General features: G+C 39.4%; 1 protein-coding gene across 5 annotated transcripts in view; it reads left to right on the top strand.

The window, feature by feature from the left end:
- Positions 1-19,380, top strand: part of LOC109419338 (extracellular serine/threonine protein CG31145) — a 341,080-nt gene that overhangs the window by 140,383 nt on the left and 181,317 nt on the right. The window lies entirely within an intron of this gene.

Genomic DNA, 19,380 nt, shown 5'->3' with positions numbered 1-19,380 from the left:
AGTTTGGTCAGAAACTCCAACGTCAGTTTTGAGCGCACGTGCCCATAGAGACGAGCCAAAGGATATGTGAACTTTCGTCAAAGCCGTCGAATAAAAACTGAAACGATGTGATGGATTTCTGTGGAAGGCATCGAAAAGTAGCTGGTTTGATGGGCAGGGTCCGCGGTGGCCTGGCATTGGCTTTCTACCTGCTGAGAACTGATGGGTCGGTAGTTCGGAGTTGATGACGACGAAGGTTGTGAATCTAATAAATTGATCGTTGACTGAGTAGGTTGATTGATAGGAGCGGCGCGGCGGGTGTCTGATGAAGCATCGTTTGATGACATTGCATTGTTGGCAAATTCTAAAGGTTTCACTGGTGCAAGCTTTGACAACATGTAAAGATGATAGATAGCACTAGTTTACAAAATAAGAACTTCTGTCAACGACCAAAATTTTTGAAGCATAATTTAGCGCTGATTTCGAAACCGTGCTTCAAAAAATTTTAAGTAGAACAGTTTTTAAGTTTTAGCTCAATAGTGAGTACAACAACTTTTTAAAATATGGAATTTAATAAAATTCAAATATCTTGCGTTTTGTTCAACCAATTTCAAATCTTTTTCCATAAATTAAAAGCTGAATACAAAACCATTTGATCACCTGAATGCAGGTTTTGCGTCAGATTGATGAAATTCAAAATATTGGCGAGTTTAAAGGACAATCTCCTTAAATTTTAACCAAATTTAAAAAAATAAATGATGAAATGTATTTTTTTCACTAAGAAAAAAAAAACATTCTAAAAATTTTTTCTCAACGTTTATTTGACATATCATATGTAGGCGAGTTACTGTAGAAAAAATCAGTTCGATCGGAGCATTGATTACGAAGAATGAGATGTGTGAAGTGAGCGACGTTGCTTAAAAATAGAGCAAAAATCGATTTCAAATCATCAACCTTGTATGGAAAGTCGAAAAAAAATTCCGCTCTATTGTAATTTTTTTCCCTCGCGTTTTCGAGCTCAGGGCATGATTCTACGCTAAAAATGATCATCAGCTTACCGAGTTCAAAAATGCTGTAAACTAGTGTAGTTGGTGGAAAGAACGTCTCCCAGTGACACTAAACTGCAGGAAATAAACGAGAATTTCGCAAGTAAACCAACACGGCCGAGTGCCGTTTAATAGAGCGCTATTTGACCGAAAGGGTTAATTGATCGAATGTCGAATGAAAGAGGAATAATGAACTTAAGTGATCACACCACTGTTCTCTACATTAGTAAACTCGAAAACACAGCTTGTGTTTTAAAGAAGGAAAAATCTCTGATAAATAAGAGGTGCGCAGCGACCAAGCTTGATGGACTCAAATCACAGTACATATTGGAGCAACAACCCATGCTTGTCCTCGCGGCTACGTCCATGTCATCCACTCGCCGAGTAAGCCCTCTCGCGAAAACGACGAGCATTGCATCAATTGCTACCATCGCACCGCATCGCATACCCATATGATGCATGTGGTGAGGAGGAGGTCTGACTGTAGGTTTTCTGCGCAATGATGAACGCGAGAGCAGCATGCACGGAGCGCGGAACGGAGAAAGGGCACCACGACTTCGACTAGTCACGCTGCTGACACTACTGCGCTAAATTGTTGCTCGGTTGCCACAGTTTGAGCATTTAACCTCAAATGCTATTGTTGTTTGTTGCCATCACGTTGGTTGCGTTGGTGCACTATCTCAGTAGTTTCATCAGGCGCAGCCAGTCAGCCAGCCTGCAGCATCCAATGCATGGGGGCTGACTTGGCTAGTTTGGCGCACAAGCCTGGGTTTATATATTTGCTCGTCAAACGCATCGTTCATCTAGCGAAGTGAGTAGTAATATGCGGCGCAAGGAAGGGTCTTTCAGCTTGGCCGATGGGGGAGGTTGAAGCCAAGCGCCGCCGCGCCGGAAGGTATCGAATGTAATCAACTTTCTTCGCTGAGCGGACAGGTTGTCTGAGTCGAGATGAAGGCGTACTTATGAGCTTTCCATTTCAAGTTCAATGTCTTATTGGAATGATTCAAATAAGGTTTTTTGATAGTTTTAGTATTCAAAAACTATTTGGAACTCTCAGTGTGCTGGTAGTGTACTGTACAATGTATAGTATACAGTAGTGTAGCTGTACAATGTATAGTATACACTAAGGTCTTTTTTTACACGGGGGATACGTCCCGTGTAAAAAAAACCGTGTAAAAAAAACCGTGTTAATTCGCGAATCCGTGTAAAAAAAACCGTGTTAATTCGCGAAACCGTGTAAAAAAAAACCGTGTAAAAAAAAACCGTGTTAATTCGCGAATCCGTGTAAAAAAAACCGTGTTAATTCGCGAAATCGTGTAAAAAAAAACCGTGTTAATTTGAGAAAAAAAAATACCGTGCTAATTCGGGACTCCGTGTAAAAAAAACTGAGGGAAATCTGAAAATATGAAATGTCCTCACCTTCAGATATCCGTGGTTTGTTTAAGAGAGTAATAAGAATAGGGGGGGGGGGGGGGGGGGGGGGGTAGTAGTGAGGGTTGAATCTAGGGGTAAGTGGGGAAGGGGACAATGGATGGGCTATGGGGAGCAGAGTGCATACTGTTTCCAAGAAAGATCGTAGAGGATATTTTGGGGTGATAAGGACAGTCTAGACGGACGAAACGAAGGATCAAGGAGACTGTCAACACTCTACAGGTCCACGGAGCTAGGTGGTGTAGAGAAAGATGTTCCAGGACACCCAGGAACTTTCGCGAGTAAAGGCTTTGATATCTACGAGCGTAATCGATTGATTGTTGTTACATCACTGATACTGTTCTACATCCTACAGGTCTACGGAGCATTGTTCTGTAAATAAATCATTTTCAAACATGACCTCCAATTTTGATCTCCAAGAACTTCCGCGAGTAAAGGCCAAAAGATCTACAAACATAGCCAATAATTTCTTGCTACATGCGTTGTAACATCCCAGAGGTCCATTGAGCATTGTACTGAAGAGTATTCATTTCTAAAGACATACTAGGTCTTCCATGAATTTTTCTGTAAGGAACTAATTGTCAGAGATGTTCTAGGTCCTCCAAGAACTTCCACGAGTAAAGACCTGAAGATCTACAAGCGTTGTCAATGGTTTTGTTGTCACATTAATGATGCAGTGTAGCGCCCTACAGATCCAGGGAGCATAGTTGTGTAGAGAAATAATTTCCACAGATGATCTAGGACCTCCAAGAACTTCCGCGAGTAAAGGCCTTAAGATCTACAAACGTTATCAATGGTTTGTTGCCACATTACTGATATAGTGTAGCGTCTTACAGGTCCAGGGAGCATAGTTCTGTAGAGAAATATTTTCCACAGATGATCTAGGACATCCAAGAATTTCCGCGAGTGAAGGCCTTAAGATCTACAGGCGTAATCAATGGATTGTTGTTACATTTCTAATACGTTGTAACATGCTACAAGTCCATGAACCATTTTTCTGTATAGAAATAATTTCCACAGATGTTCTAGGTCGTCCAAGAACTTCCATGAGTAAAGACCTGAATATCTACAAGCGTTATTAATGGTTTGTTGTCACAATACTAATACATTGTAGCGTCCTACAGGTCCAGGGAGCCTAGTTCTGTAGAGAAATAATTTCCAATGATAATCTTGGATCTCCAAGAGCTTCCGCGAGTAAAGGTCTTAAGATCTACAGACGTTATCAATGGTGAGTTGCCACATTACTGTTACAGTGTAGCGTCCTACAGGTCCAGGGAGCATAGTTCTGTAGAGAAAAAAATTCCAAAGATGATCTAGGAGCTCCAAGAACTTCCGCGAGTAAAGGCCTTAAGATCTACAAGCGTAATCAATTGATTGTTATTACATTTCTTATACGTTGTAACATGCTACAGGTCCATGAACCATTTTTCTGTATAGAAATAATTTCCATAGATGTTCTAGGTCCTCCAAGAACTTCCATGAGTAAAGACCTAAGATTTATAAGCGCAATCAATACAAGTTCCCAAGAACTTCCGCGAGTTTAGACCTGAAGATCTACAAGCGTTATCAATGGTTTGTTGTCACATTACTGATACAGTATAGCGTCCTTAAGGTCCAGGGAGCATAGTTCAGTTGAGAAATAATTGCCAAACATCTTCTAGGTACTCCAAGAACTTTCATGAGCCGCAAGAGTACTTGGAAGACATAAAGCATTCTTGGAAATCAAGACTCTACAGATCTGTCTTCCATGGACCTGTAGGATGTTGCACCGCATCAGTAATGCAACAGAAGTCCATTGATAATGCTTATTGATCTTAAGGCCTTAACTCGCGAAAGATCTTGGATTAACTAGAAAATCTTTGAAAATAACTTCTCTATAGAACCGTGATCCAACAGATACAGATTGATGTTACACCGTCTAAGTAATGTAAAAGCAATTGATTAATTACGCTTAGTAGATTCAGGCCTTTACTTGCGGAAGTTCTGGATGACCTAGAACACGTTAACGGAATCTTACTTCACAAGCTCCTCTATTTAAAAGTATGTCCATGAGTTCTTTCAGGGTTTGCTCCAAATCACCCTTCAAAAAATCATTAGGAGATTTATTTAAGAATTCTTCTAGTATTTTTGTCTGTAATATCTTTATGGATTTCTGAAGATTTTTTTCAAGGATTCTTTCAGAAACTTATCAGAGGTGTCCTTTAGGATTTTCAGAAACTTCTTCAGTTTTTTTCCTTGATTTTTCCCAAAAATTTCTCATAAAATTCTACTTAAAAATCCTCTAAATCCATCTCAGGACTTTTTTTCCTACCCCTCTATTGGGGAAATTAATCCACTTCGTCCAATTAACTGAACTTTTGTGTCGAATCTCAGGAGTTCCTCCAGGTATTCCCCAAGGACTTCTCCAGGAGCTATAAACGATTGTTTCTAAAATAGTTTCAATAAAATTTAATCTCATCAGAAATTTATTTAAATATTTCCTTCAGGTAACCCTCGAAGAGTAACTCCAACATGATTTACGTTATTTCATAAAATAATTCTGTAAAAATCTGTGAGGAATATCTCAAACCGCTGAGAATTCTTCGAAAACTCTGAAAATAACAAAAAAAAAAAACATGGAAAAGGTAATCCTTTACTTAAAATTATGGGAAACGCTTAAACTACTGAAGGAGTCTCAAGTAATATTTCAAAAGGAATTCCTTAGTAAGATTTAAATAGAGTTTATGGAAGAATTTCTAAAAAAACCCTTGAAGGAATTTCTGAATAAATTGTCTTTCTAATTCTTGAAGAAATCCCAGAAAATATTCTTGAACGAAGCCCTTTAGGATTATGTGAAACTATCTTAGGGATTTTTATGAAATGGTTCTAGAAAGAGTAGCTAAAGAAATTGCTGAAAACTCTCCCTCGGAAACGCATGATTGAACTCCTACAAGGATTTATTAAAAAATATTTAGAAAAATTCCAAGAGAAATGTCTTACCAAAATTCATGGAGGATGTTCTGAAAGAATTTCAGGAGGAGTTCATGAACATATTTTTAAAGGGATTCCTAAAAGACTGTCTGTAGAAAAACTTTAACAGTAAAGGTTCCTAGAAATTTCCAAAGAAATTACCTATGTAACAACAATTGATTGAATACGCTAGAAAATGTAACAACAATTGATTGAATACGCTAGTAGATCTTCAGGCCTATACTCGCAGAAGTTCTTGGAGGTCCTAGAATATCTTGGAAAAGTACGTCTCTGCAGAACTATGCTCTAAAGACCTGTAGGATGTTGCACCGTATCAGTAATGTAACTACAATCCATCGATTACGCTTGTAGATCTTAAGGCCACTACTCGCGGAAGTTCTTGGATGCCCTAAGATATCCTTGAAAATTACTTATCTTCAGAACTATGTTCCATGGACCTGTAGGATGTTACACCGTATCAGTAATGTAACTACAATTCATCGATTACGCTTGTAGATCTTAAGGCCACTACTCGCGAAAATTCTTGGTTTACCTAGAATGTCCTTGAAAGTAACTTCTCTTCAGAACTATGCTCCATGGACCTGTAGGATGTTACACCGTATCAGTAATTTAACAATCATCCATTTATTACGGTAGTAGATCTTGAATACTTTATTCGCGGAAATTCTTGGATGACCTAGAGCATATTTGGGGAGTTTATTTTCTACAGAACTATGCTCCATGGATCTGTAGGATAAAACACCGCATCAATAATATAGCAAAAATAATTGATTACGTTCGTAGATTTTCAGGCCTGTATTCTCGGAAGTACTTGGAGGTCCTAGAATATTCTTGAAAACTACGTCTCTACAGAACTATACTCTAAGGACCTGTAGAATGTTGCACCGTTTTAGTAATATAACTACAATCCATCGATGACGCTTGTAGATCTTAAGGTCTTTATTCGCGGAAGTTCTTGGATGCCCTAGAATATCCTTGAAAACAACATCTCTACAGAACTATGCTGCATAGACATGTAGGATGTTACACCGTATCAGTAATGTAACAAAAATCCATTTATTACGGTTGTAGATCTTGAATTCTTTATTCGTGGAAATTCTTGGATGACATAGAGCATATTTGGGAAGTTTCTTTTCCACAGAACTATGCTCCATGGATCTGTAGGATATTATACCGCATAAATAATATAGCAAAAATAATTGATTACGCTCGTAGATTTTCAGGCCTGAACTTTCCGAAGTTCTTGGAGGTCCTAGAATATCTTTGAAAACTACGTCTCTACAGAACTATGCTCTAAGGACCTGTAAGATGTTGCACCGTATTAGTAATGTGACTACAGTCTAACGATTACGCTTGTAGATCTTAAGGTCTTTATTCGCGGAAGTTCTTGGAAGCCCTAGAATATCCTTGAAAACAACATCTCTTCAGAACTATGCTGCATGGACATGTAGGATGTTACACCGTATCAGTAACAGGGTCGTGCAATTTCGAAAGGAAAACATGACGTGCGAAAGCTGTAGCAAATCGTTTCCCATACGAACGGACTGCTGTGATGCTTCATCTCTCACCCAGCAACACATTCGTTCGCTGCTGCTACAGAAACAAGTGTGTATGAAACATGGAATGATACACTTGGATTTTCGTTTCATTTATGAGTCATTGAAATACTTCAACATGCTGAAAACACTATTTAAACTGTATTTTTCAATAGTGGTGCACGCCAATAGAATGATAATTATGTTTTATGAAAGAGGATAACAAATTCGACCACTTAAATCCAATTAATCGGTGCCCGTACCCATTGAGAGACTAGCGCGCACCAGTGAGACACTAATGCTCTGCCGGGTGAAGCACAAGCAATGCGACCGGGTGGGAGACTATCGAGTGCTACGATGAGTGGAAAAGTTTTTTTAAACGAAAGAGTGATTAGAAATATGTATGAAACGGTTGGAGTGACTCATTCAAATGTTGCATGAAAGTGTATCATTGAAACGAAATTGTACGCCCCTGATCAGTAATGTAACTACAATCCATCGATTACGCTTGTAGATCTTAAGGCCACTACTCGCGGAAGTTCTTGGATGCCCTAAGATATCCTTGAAAATTACTTATCTTCAGAACTATGCTCCATGGACTTGTAGGATGTTACACCCCATCAATAATATAGCAAAAATTAATTGATAACGCTCGTAGATTTTCAGGCCTGAACTCTCGGAAGTTCTTGGAGGTCCTAGAATATCTTCAAAAACTACGTCTCTATAGAACTAGACTCTAAAGACCTGTATGATGTTGCACCGTATCAGTAATGTAACTAATTATGCTTATAGATCTGAAGGCCTTTATTCGCGGAAGTTCTTGGATGCCCTAGAATATCTTTGAAAACAACATCTCTACAGAACTATGCTCCATGGACATGTAGGATGTTACACCGTATCAGTAATGTGACTACAATCCATCGATTACGCTTGTAGATCTTAAGGTCTTTAATCGCGGTAGTTCTTGGATGCCCTAGAATATCCTTGAAAACAACATATCTTCAGAACTATGCTGCATGGACATGTAGGATGTTACACCGTATCAGTAATGTAACAAAAATCCATTTATTACGGTTGTAGATCTTGAATTCTTTATTCGTGGAAATTCTTGGATGAGCTAGAGCATATTTGGGAAGTTTCTTTTCCACAGAACTATGCTCCATGGATCTGTAGGATATTATACCGCATAAATAATATAGCAAAAATAATTGATTACGCTCGTAGATTTTCAGGCCTGAACTTTCCGAAGTTCTTGGAGGTCCTAGAATATCTTTGAAAACTACGTCTCTACAGAACTATGCTCTAAGGACCTGTAAGATGTTGCACCGTATTAGTAATGTGACTACAGTCCAACGATTACGCTTGTAGATCTTAAGGTCTTTATTCGCGGAAGTTCTTGGATGCCCTAGAATATCCTTGAAAACAACATCTCTTCAGAACTATGCTGCATGGACATGTTACACCGTATCAGTAATGTAACTACAATCCATCGATTACGCTTGTAGATCTTAAGGCCACTACTCGCGGAAGTTCTTGGATGCCCTAAGATATCCTTGAAAATTACTTATCTTCAGAACTATGCTCCATGGACCTGTAGGATGTTACACCCTATCAATAATATAGCAAAAATTAATTGATAACGCTCGTAGATTTTCAGGCCTGAACTCTCGGAAGTTCTTGGAGGTCCTAGAATATCTTCAAAAACTACGTCTCTATAGAACTAGACTCTAAAGACCTGTATGATGTTGCACCGTATCAGTAATGTAACTAATTATGCTTGTAGATCTGAAGGCCTTTATTCGCGGAAGTTCTTGGATGCCCTAGAATATCCTTGAAAACAACATCTCTTCAGAACTATGCTCCATGGACATGTAGGATGTTGCACCGTATCAGTAATGTGACTACAATCCATCGATTACGCTTGTAGATCTTAAGGTCTTTAATCACGGTAGTTCTTGGATGCCCTAGAATATCCTTGAAAACAACATATTTTCAGAACTATGCTGCATGGACCTGTAGGGTGTTACACCGCATCAATAATATAGAAACAATTAATTGATTACGCTCGTAGATTTTCAGGCCTGAACTCTCGGAAGTTCTAGGAGGTCCTAGAATATCTTTGAAAACTACGTCTCTACAGAACTATGCTCTAAGGACCTTTAGGATGTTGCACCGTATCAGTAATGTGACTACAATCCATCCATTACGCTTATAGATCTTAAGGCCTTTATTCGCGGAAGTTCTTGGATGCCCTAGAATATCCTTGAATAAAATTACTTCTCTTCAGAACTATGCTCCATGGACCTGTAGGACGCTGAACCATACTCCAAAAATCACCTTTAGGAAACCCCCCATTTAACCCCTCCTAGCCCCCCATATATTGACCCCCCCCCCCCCCCCTTCAAGAAACAGACCCCCCACACATCCCTTTCCTGCAGACCTCTTACATCATCATCCGCCTTCACCTCATACCTTCACCTCAAGCCGTGTAAAAAAACCGTGTAAAAAAAAACCGTGTAAAAAAAGACCTTAGTGTACATCAAGTCGAGTAAATTTTGATTACATTTTCAGGATTCTAGGATCTTTTCGTAATGGACATTTCCTTGATTTCATTGGATATAGCTCACCTCCTAGTCCGCATACGATTACGAATGAAAAATGCTCATTGAGAAATAAACCTCTAAGGGCCGATTTCTTCACCCTGGTTTAAGCGTTAAACCTGGTGTAACTATATGGGTAAGCCTGGCTTACCGGTTAAGCCGAGGTGAAGAAATCGACCCTGAGTTAATGACTGAGTCACTCATTCACTCATGTATACTGAGCACCCGTGGGATACATAGGGCTAACAGGGGCTAACGTAAACAATCTCCGTCCTGGACGGTTTCTTGGGTTGGCCTTGACCTGTGCCCAGAATATGTGTTGATATCGTTTTCTTGAGTGCTATCTCGGCTGTCTTTGTACCCGACAGGATAGCGTCGACCTCCCCTCCCAGAAGCTGAACTGGTTGCTCTGTTGAGGATGATCTTTTCGAGCACCTTCCCCACTGTGTCGCTCACGCATATTGGTCTATATTTATTCTGACGATCTCCGGGTGATTTCCCTTTGGCAATACAAATAGGCTCTGCCGCTTTCGAACCTCTGGAAAACTCCCTCGTCCAGATATTTCTACATAGTTAATCTGAACGTTTGGAACTTCGTCAGGGCCTGAGGCTTTAAGTACGCTAAGGGAAGTCCCTTAGCGTACTTGAGGCCCCAGGTCCAGACGAAGATTGCTATCCCCGAAAGATCCTCATCGGTGGCCGTCTCCTTATCGCCAGCACCAGTCCCCATGCTGTCTTACGAAAGGAGATCAAGAACTAGGATCATGACGTGGAAAGGCCCGTCGATAATCGCTGAAGACTGCTCCGTATGAGCCATTACAGCTTTTTGTCGACCCTGTAGGCATCACGTGATCACATCACATAATGCCTCCGCCTCTGTCAAAAGTAAATAGTTTCACGATCAAACTAAACTTACCATCTCAATCAATGACAGTGACGTCATGATTTTAGTATGTCACTTTGTTTTCCAATAGCCGCATCACATTTTAATGAATTCAGTGAATTTGGTTATCATGACCGACCACACTCCAGACTGATATCTCTCGATAAGACGCCAAATTATCTCATCTAAAACAATATAAATGGCTTCCAGAAAATGTCAACGAACCCGCCTCCGTTGGATCATCTCAAGCAGTCAATCGTAACAAATTCACAATGACAGACCACCCACTGACTGGCGTCCACCTTGAACAGGCGGACACTTGAGAAGCTCGTGGTAGTTCACCCGAGGAACAAATTTTTGAATCATTGCCAATTTTATCACCCTGTCGCCAGCTGGCTCCCCCCCATCCTAACTGGCATTTGATACATCTACCCCAAACCCCATCTGTTTACTGGTGCAGTCCTGTCCTCGTTTTTTTTTCCTGCCATCATCCATCGCCTAAAAGCAAAAAGCATCCGAAAAGACGCGAGATTCCGCGTAGCCACCGCCGTAGCAGCAACCATCAACAATGCTTGCGACACGCATAGATATTAAGAGGGTATTCTGGGAAAGACCTTGAACGTTGACTGCGCCGCGTTGTTCGCTTCACGGCGCTGCTGGTATCATCGCATCGGCGGTGGTGGTTTGGTAGACGACATCACCGCGCACAATATACAGATTTCGGTAGGAACGCGAAACCCATCGTCAAAACAAACTAAACAAAACATAACGTGCGGACGAAGATGCGGACAAGCCGGTTTTCAGTCGTGCGGTGCGGTCCCCCGCGATTGATCGAGATGTGTCACCCCTGCTTCGTCTGACCGAAGTTGGCATTGGCGTAGCTAGGGGGGGTTCCAGGGGTGCCTGGCACCCCCTAGAACACATTTGGCACCCCCTAGAATTTTTTCTTGACAGACACCTAAAATTTAAAACTTAACACAATAATTCTAATATTTATTAATGGCACATTTCAACAAAACTTAAGCACACAGAGAATTACTTGTATACTTGTTGTACGTTTTAGCATTTAGGATATTGGTAAGAACAATCAACTGACTTCTTTACGGATTTCTCCAGAAATATCTCTATCTATTCATACAGTGATTTCTTTAGGCTTCTTTATGAACTCCTACCGATTTTTCTTTCAATAAACTTCTCATAGTATTCTCCAGAAAGTTCTCATGGGGTTGTACACTAGACATTTCTGCAGAGTCCAGCAATTTCTCCTAGGATTTCTTCGGAAATTCTTACTTTGATACTTTTTGGAAATCTTCTAGGGATTCCTCTAAAAATTTCTATTGGGATTCCTTCAGGAATTCCTGGGGGATTATTCAGGGCAATCTTCCTGGCATCCTTTCAGAAGTTTCTCCGGTGATTCTTTCAGGAATTCCTTCAGAGATTCTTCCAGAAATTTCTCATGGAATTCCTCCAAAAGCTTATATTGGCCTTCCTCCGGGAATTGTGCTAGGATTCCTCAAGCGACTCTTGCAGCAATTTCTCTTAAAGCTCCTCCAAAAATTTTCACTGTGGAACCTTCAGGTATTCTACTAGGGAAGTTCCAGAAATTCTTCCGGAAAATCTAGCTGGATTTTTTTTTCTAAAAATCCCTTCGGTGATTCTTCCAGAAATTTCTTCAAGGATTTATTCAGAATTTAATCCAGAGTTTCTTCCAGAAATTCCGCAGAGGATTTCTCCAAGATCTTCTATTGACCTTTCTCCATGAATTCCAGCTGGAATTCTTCAAACAATCTCCATTAGGACTCCTTCAGGAATACCCAACAAACATTTTAGCTGTACAAAAGTGGCACAAACCACTCTTAAGCAAAGTTTGGCTTAAGAAACTGTTATTCAGCTAGTTCTGTTTCTTGGGTACTTCTAGGGAATTCTCCTGGCATATTTACTTGCTGCAATACTTTCGGGAAATCCTCTTAAGATTCCTCCTGCGATTCCATCAGGGATTCCTTCAGTATACTTCTACCGATTCTTTGAAGGAGAACTGTAGGTATTCCTCCAGGTATTTGTTAGAGGAACTACTCTTAGGATATCCCCGGCATTCCTGATTCTAGAATTTCTCTAGAAATTTCTTCTATGATACCTCCCGGAATTCTAAGACTACTAGATAACTAAGGAACTTTAGAAATTATGCTACGGATTCTTCTAGAGCTTTCTCCTAGCTTTTTGGCTGGGATCTTTCCAGGCAAACTTCCTGGAATTCTTGCAGAAATTTCTTTGATTGTTCTACCACGGATTTCTTCAAGGACTCATCCAGGAATTCTTTCAGAGATTTTATTCAAAGATTCCTCCAGAAACTCGTTTTGACCTTCCTCCAAGGATACCTCAATCAACTTTTCCTGCGGTTCTTCCAGCAATTACTCCAGGAATTCTTACCAGAATACGTCCAGGAATTCTTCTAGTGATTCCTATACGAATTTATCCTGGCATTGTGGCTGGAATTCTTCCGGGAAATCTTCCTGAGATTCCTTCAGAAATTCCTACTGCGATTCATTCAGAGCCTTCGTTATAAATTCTTCCAAAATACCTTTACCGGTTCTTGCAGGGACTTCTCTAGGTATTTCAAGGATTTTTCTTTGGATTCTCCCGGGCATTTCATGTATAGTTTCCTCCAGTATTTCTTCCTAGGATTTATGCACAGATTTCTACAATGATACATCCCAGAATCCTTCTAATAATACCTTCTGAGATTTTTCCTGTGATTTCTTCAGAATTTTTATCCAAGATATTTAATCCAAGGATTCTCTCATAAGCTTCTCATGCTCTTCCTCCAGGAATTTCAGCAAGATTTCTCAAGCTATTCCTGCTATGGTTCTTTCAGCAATTCCTCCTAGGTCTCCTCCAGAAATTCTTACTGAAATACCTCCCGGAATTCTTCTAGGGATTCTTCTAAGAATTTCTCCAGGGATTCCTCTAAATACTTGCTGGGATTATTCAAGGCAATCTTCATATGAGCCTTGCCTTCTGTGTTTCCTACTGGAAATCCTAAAGGATTTGGTTCCTAGGATTTCTCCAAATATTCATCATTGGATTCCTCCCCTCTTGACTTTCATTCAGGAATCTTCTCCAGAAATTCTTATTGTGATACCTGCAGGAATCCCTCTAAGCATTTCTTCTGGCATTCTTGCTGGGATTCTTCTAGGCAATTTTCCTTGGATACTTTCAGAAATGTCTTTGATTCTTCCAGGGATTTTTCGTAAGACTCATCTGTGAATACCGGGCAACTCACTGGAACAATCCGTTCCCACCCATCTTAGCAAACTGCAGTAGAATCACTTGGCATAATACGGAACCTCGCGGTGATGGCGACTTGCTCCGCCAACAGTCCACTCGTCAATGAGGCAGCATCACACTGACGACGACCCCGTCATGGTGCTGGCTGTCACTGATGCTTGCTAGGGGAAATACACGCATGGGGAATGCTACTCAGCTTTGTTCATACTCCACATTCTCCCTCTTCTCCGAAAAAAAAGTTTTCTTACTAACAGGCTTGTTATTTTTACGCTCAAACCCTCAATTTCGTTCTCTTCATCTTTATGGCACCAATTCAACAAGATACACTTCAAGATACAAGAATTAAGACGAATGGCCACATTTACTTTTTTGTTTAGTAAACGCACTTTTGTTAATATCGAACCTATATCATTTGATTGATAACTTGCAATGCTAATCGATCATCGATGGGGTTTAGCCGAGCTCCAATAAAAATAACTACAACACACGCACTTGGGTGATGCGTCTTCTCTCCTTCAAGCGCATGTAGTAGCCGGCCCTGTTTTTCTCTCACTCAAATCAATCGTTATTCACGATTGCGAAAATTCGACGCATTCAACGAAAACGAACATATTTTGTAAGAATTATTTGTCAAAAAAAGAAAAAAAAACAAGAGATTAACGAATTTGAGATTTATCAGACTAAAGATTCCGTATATCATACAACTCCATTTTCAATGTTTCAATGTAATGGTACAGATGGACCATATATAACACACAAATGTCCTTCATTATACGATAATAGATTCTACAAAACGAGTTCGAAAGAGGTTCTACAACATATTTTCAGTAGATATGTTTTCATTGCATACTTCGAATTTTAAACTGTTTTACGATGTGTTATTTTTATGGGCGGTTTTCATTACACGTCCCTGCATTTTCCTCACGCACAGCTTTCGGCAGTTACCATGCAACGCCATTTCCTTAGACGGGTTTCTTTACACATCGCTGCATTTTACTGATGCAAACAATTTTCGGCAGTTTTTCAATAACGCCATTTCCTTGGACGGATTTCATTTCACGTCCCATTTTTTTCCTTATGCAGAAAAATTTTCGGCGGTTATCCAACAACGCCTTTATCTTGGACGGTTTTCACTACACGTCCCTGCATTTTCTTTATGCAGAATAATTTTCGGCGGTTATCCAAAAATGCCGTTTCCTTGGACAGTTTTCATTACACGTCCCTGCATTTTCCTTATGCAGAAAAATTTTCGGCGGTTCGACACGCTTTTAATTTGCCCAACCAAAAACCCGAGCAAAAACCAACCCAACCAACCAACGCCGCGAGTATTTTACGGCAACATTCACAATAGTCAAACACCTCTACCATCATGCACATCAACCTGTTTGCATTTACCGTTCAACCGAGCGACAACACGAGCATGTACGATCCGAAGAGTCAACGAAAGCGCGACCATCCATGCCGAGCAAGAACATGAAGAAACATGCATGCAATCATCGACCGACCAACCACCTATCCACAGCGTGCTACCAGTCGACAACAAAAATCAACCACGTCACCGCGCCTTTGTTCATGTGTTTGTGCTAGAACCAAGGCTAAAACAGAACGCGGTTGGAAAAACAAAAACTTTCCGCGCTCTAGCTTTCGTCAGGAACCGCAGACTTGCAACACCCACTTCACACACCAAAACGATTTGTTTTCTCTCACTGTTTTTATGCCAAGTGATTCTACCTATTTTATGATTAACTTGTTATTCATTATGATGCACTCCTGGCAGGATCGCCAATGTGAATACCGGGCAACTCACTGGAACAATCCGTTCCCAGCCATCTTAGCAAACTGCAGTAGAATCACTTGGCATAATACGGAACCTCGCGGTGATGGCGACTTGCTCCGTCAACAGTCCACTCGTCAATGAGGCAGCATCACACTGACGACGACCCCGTCATGGTGCTGGCTGTCACTGATGCTTGCTAGGGGAAATACACGCATGGGGAATGCTACTCAGCTTTGTTCATACCCCACATCATCCAGGAGATCCTCTAGAGTTTTTATTCATGGATTACTCTAGGAATTTATCATGATATTACTCCTGGAACTCCTCTTGGCCTTCTTCTAGAAATTCCAGCTATATAAATATAAATCTCTAGAGGATTCTCTAAACGAATTTCGGGAATAGTTGGAATTTCCAGAGAAATCATAGGAAGTATTACTAGAAAAACCTCTAGTGAAATCCTATAGGGATGTACGGGAAAACCTTGTAATTAATTAGAAGGCACATACTATTGCTAATTATCGAAGACGGCTAATAACAAGACAGCCAGCTCCCACCCTGTCGCAGGCGACATGGTTGGAACGCCCTCAACGATGCACAGGAACATTAAAACATGATTGTGTGCGTGTACATCCTAATACGTACACGTAAATTGTAGTATCGCACGCACACTCATTCATGATGTTGTTCCCTGAAGTCGTTCGCGGCGCTAGTGTGCTTGTAGCTCCCAAAGTATATGGAGCAAGAGGGTAGATGTCTGTCTTGTTATTAGCCGTCTTCGTAATTATCTAATTAAGAGATGGGTGGGATTCGAATCCACGACTCCGTGTTCGCTAGACTGCAGTATGGTCATTTCTTTGCGAGTTTCTTCAGCATGTTTTTTTTTTTAATTTCTGCGGTAGTTTCATTGAAATTTAATTTATTTAATTTCTTTGGATTTTTTTTTATAATTTCAATGGCTATTCTTCTGAAATTATTATTTTTTTTCTGTTTTTTTTTCTCAAATTTCTCAGGCAATTTTATCGCGATTTATTTTGCAATTATTTATGATTTAATTCTATTCATATCTATCGCTTCCGAAAATTGCTGAATAGGAAATTCAGAAATTCTAAACTGGTGCTTGTTTGAAGAAAATCCTATGAAATTCACGAAAAACTTCTCGACAAATTCCCAAAGAAATTTCTAGAAAAATTTCCATCAAAATTACCTTTGAACTTTCAAAGTAGTTGCAATGGAATTTATATAAGAATTACCAGTGGAATTACTGAAGAAAATATGAAAGCTTTTTTCATAAATTGGCTATATCCAATCTCATAATATATTGCCGAAATGTATTCTATAAAAACTTTCACGAACATTCACAAAAAAATGTTCGAAGAAGTTTCTATAAAAACTTTCACGAACATTCACAAAAAAATGTTCAAAGAATTTTCCGAAATCATCAAAGGAATTCCTGAATAAAATTTCGAAAGAATTCCAAAAGTAATTGTCGTAGTATCACCGTGACAGAACTTTTAAAGAACCACGAAAGTTTTTTTTTTCAAATAAATTCTCGAAGGAAATCTTTAAGAAATTCGCTGAATCAATTTCCAAAGGAATTACCAAAGAAGTTCTCAAAGTAATAATCGAAGATTCCAAAATTTCTGAGGAAATTACCCTATAAAATTCCCAAATAAGTTTTCAATGCAAGTAATATCGGAATTGCCGAAGGTATTCCAAAACTATCTTCTGCAGGAATGCCTTAAATAATTACTGAAGAAATCTAGAAGATTTTTTTAAAAGAATTTTCAATAAAATTATAGAAGCGATTTATAAAAGAATTTCCGAAGAAGTTTTCGAGGGAATTGGCGAATGAATACCGAATAGCATAGATTATCAATGCCCAAAAAAGACGAAAATCCCAAAACAAAAGTAGAATGATTTGCCAAAGACATTTTCAAAAAAATGTGAGGAAGTTCCCAGAGTCATTGTCGAATGAATTACCAAAGGCTTTACTAAAAGAATTTTAAAAAGAAAATATAAATAGAATTGCTGACATTAACAAAACAATGCTTGAAAGACAACTAAAAAATTGGAGAACGAACTCCCGAGAGAACATTTCAGAGGATTTGCGAATGAAATTAAAGCCAAAATAAACTAGTAATGGAATAGATGAAGAAATTTTCAAAGTTTTGCCGATAAAATTTTCAAAAGATGCGTAAAAGGTGTTTAGAATCAATATCTCAACATATTATCAAATAAATTCTTAAAGAAATTGCCGAAGGGGATCCAAAGATATTACCGAAGAAATTTGCCAAATCCAAAGGAATTACTGAGAGGTTTGCAAAAGAAGTCTTAATTGAAATAAATTGCAGAACAATTTCCAAAATACAAATTCCATGTGTTATACGCAATCAAGATATCAAGTTTCCAAACCTCACATCAGTACAACAGTTTGGATTTTCCAAAAAAAAAGCTGTTCTTTAATATATAGCGCGTTTAAATTTCCGTTCATTTTTTTTATCCGCGACGCAGTGCATCATTAGGCCGGAACAAATCTCATTTTCTTCTTTTGTCACTTTGCTCGTTGACTCGTCAAGGGGGTGGATGATAAATAATAAATATATTTGATGAAAAATTACCCAAACAATTAGGCAAAATTATAAAACTCATCGGATTTGTTAAGAAATTTTCTCGACGACTCTAATTTCACTTTATTTTTTTTAAATTTCTTAAATAATTTATTTATGTCACCCCTCAAAATGTCGAAAATTGACAAAAATTTTCCGAGGGGGGGGTGACATTAGAGAAAATCGAAATTTGTGTCAGCCTTATATGTACTAAGAAAATGAGGGTGGATCGGTGTTTTCCTGAAACTGGCACCCCCTAGGCACCCCCTAGGAAAAAATCCTAGATACGCCAATGGAAGTTGGTGTTAGTGATCCACGGTCATCATCAATAGGTATAAATGGAAGTGCCAATATAGGCGGGCAGGAAATTGATTCGCAGCGTGGAAGATCGATTGTCGGGTCTCATCATTTCGTTTGAAAGCCAATTGAAGGCTCTGTGCGTGACCAAAAGTGGAACGCCGCCAGTCGGACAATAATTGGACCAATGTTTGTGATGTCGTGTACATGAGGCTGCGAAGTTTTCGAAATAGGGTATTGGTCCCCTTATTAAGCATGTGGCTCCCATTTTTAGCCTACGAAAAACAGAAGATTGAAGCACTGTTTGTTTTGTTTATTATTTTTTGTATTTTTTGCTAGAAGTGAGCACGCGTGAAAACAATAAGAACGGTATCAATTGGTGCCGTAATCGCTTGTTTTCGAATTTTGGAGCGTGAGATTAATTATGGCACTCATACCCTTCATGTACCTGTGCGAAAATATAAATATAAGAGAATACCCATAATCAATGACCGTCTCTATACTGCAGATTTGTGACTTTCGTGTTTATTAGACTGGGTCAACAAAGTCGATTTTTCGGAACAAAGCTTTTTCGATTCCTTTTAGCGTCCAAAACAACTGTGCAAAATTTGGGAGCGATTGGTTGCTTCCCCGTATTCCGCATTGCGATTGAAATTTGTATGGAAGTTAGTATGGAAAATCGTGCTTTTTTGCATTTTTCTCATAAATTGAAATTTTTTGTCCGAGACGATCTAACTGATGACGTTGAAGTATAGCCTAGGATATGCCGAAAAACTTCGCCGAAGACCGCACAGTGATCCGACACGTGTAAAAAAAGTTATAACGCACAGATTGCCTGGTGGTGCTTATCATTTAACATGTAAAGGAATAACATCAATAATAAAATCTCAATTTTTGGCCTAAGTTACCAGGCGAATAACTTTTTTCACAAGCGTCGGATCACTTTGCGGTCTTCGGGAAAGTTTTTCGGT

Source organism: Aedes albopictus, chromosome 3, assembly GCF_035046485.1.
Source record: "Aedes albopictus strain Foshan chromosome 3, AalbF5, whole genome shotgun sequence".
NCBI lineage: Eukaryota > Metazoa > Arthropoda > Insecta > Diptera > Culicidae > Aedes > Aedes albopictus.
Note: the sequence above shows the minus strand (reverse complement) of the source record. Positions and strands in the feature narration are given on the sequence as shown.